This window comes from Pteropus vampyrus, unplaced genomic scaffold (genome assembly GCF_000151845.1).
Source record: "Pteropus vampyrus isolate Shadow unplaced genomic scaffold, Pvam_2.0 Scaffold1000001674, whole genome shotgun sequence".
Classification (NCBI taxonomy): domain Eukaryota; kingdom Metazoa; phylum Chordata; class Mammalia; order Chiroptera; family Pteropodidae; genus Pteropus; species Pteropus vampyrus.
Genome location: NW_011916076.1, coordinates 1 through 1,579, shown reverse-complemented (window position 1 = coordinate 1,579; position 1,579 = coordinate 1). Strand labels below are relative to the sequence as shown.

The 1,579-nt window shown below is 29.1% G+C and overlaps 1 non-coding gene across 1 annotated transcript; it reads right to left on the bottom strand.

Annotated features, from left to right (window-relative positions):
- Positions 1 to 1,447: 1,447 nt before the first annotated feature.
- LOC111735473 lies at positions 1,448 to 1,555 on the bottom strand. Its single transcript, XR_002778797.1, has one exon. It is a non-coding gene; the product is annotated as a U6 spliceosomal RNA (small nuclear RNA).
- Positions 1,556 to 1,579: the final 24 nt, after the last annotated feature.

Genomic DNA, 1,579 nt, shown 5'->3' with positions numbered 1-1,579 from the left:
TCTTTATATGAAGCAATCTTCTCCAGCACTCCAAATAGTATTATTATTTTTTTTATTTTTGTAAGATTAGAAGTGTTTTAACTATAACTAATGTGTAAAACATTGGAATAAGAATAATAATTAAAGACCCAATCTAGTCTATACCATCTAGCTTAATTTATATAATTTATTCATTTACATAGCATTATTTGAGATCAATTATAAGTCATATTCCAGGCAATACCCCAGGGTTTTAAATTTTATCTTAAAATAAAAAGAAATAAGACAATATATGAACAGATAGTTACAATACATATGGTACATATAATGTACTATGTATATCATCATATGTACTATAGTGTTATACAGTTTAGGAAAGTAGAGAGCACTAACTCATGCTGGATTTTGGCTATGGGAAATGTCTGAAAATTTCTAAGTGTCAAGACAAGTCAGAATTGCATTTTATCTGGATATTGCTGGCAGTTGTTCTAATGATAAATTGAAGGGTGCAAGTCTGAGACAGAGAGAGATATGGCACAGACTTAGTATATATAAGAAATATAGAAATGCAGGTAATAGGATGAATAAAGTGGATCATAGAATGTATGTAAGAGAAATATTTGGCAGGACTTGATGACTGTAGCAAAAGTAGAGGCATTATTAGGGTCTTGAGCAGATTTAGGATAAGGTTCACAGCCAAGCATGAGTCTTAAATTGTTAGTCTATGTGACAGGGGTGGATATTGATATATATACAATTAAAAAAAAAAAAAGAAAGAAAACATATCCCAAAAGAGTATCTTTAGGAGGCATTATTATAAGTTTGACATTAAATCTGTATTTGTACATTCACATAAATATATTAAATATATATATATAAATTTTTGATTTATAAAACTTAAAACTATTAGATTTAAATCCACAAGCATAGATAAGCTTTCCCAAAGAAAATTTATAGAACAAGTGTTCTCTCTCCAATCTTCAGACTCCAGACACACTACTGTAGGTACAATTTTCTTTATATCATTAAATAATTTCCCCCCTAGGGTAGGAAGACAAGAGAATTCATAATTTAATGGATTCATCTGTGATTACTTCTTCTGTCCCACCCTTTTATCCAATCTATCAACAAATCTAGTTGATATTATTTCCAGGTATATGTGCCAAATCTACACATCTCTCTATCTCCACTTTCACACCTTTACACATCTCCATATTCTTTTATCTGTTACAGTAAAATTGTATTTTCTTAGGATAATAGCTGAGAACAACCCAAATGCCCATCAACTAATGAATGGATAAACTGTGTGTGTATATATATAATATACATATATTATATATATATGTATATATATAATATATATATAGTATACACACATATATACATATATAGATATAGATAGCTAGAGATAGAGATATTTATAGATATAGATATAATATATATACACATATACAATGGATTTTTTTTTTTTAATATGAAACGCTTCACGAATTTGTGTGTCATCTTTGTGCAGGGGCCATGCTAAACTTCTCTGTATCATTCCAATTAATAGTATATGTGCTGCCGAAGCGAGCACCACAATGGAATATAATCAGCATGA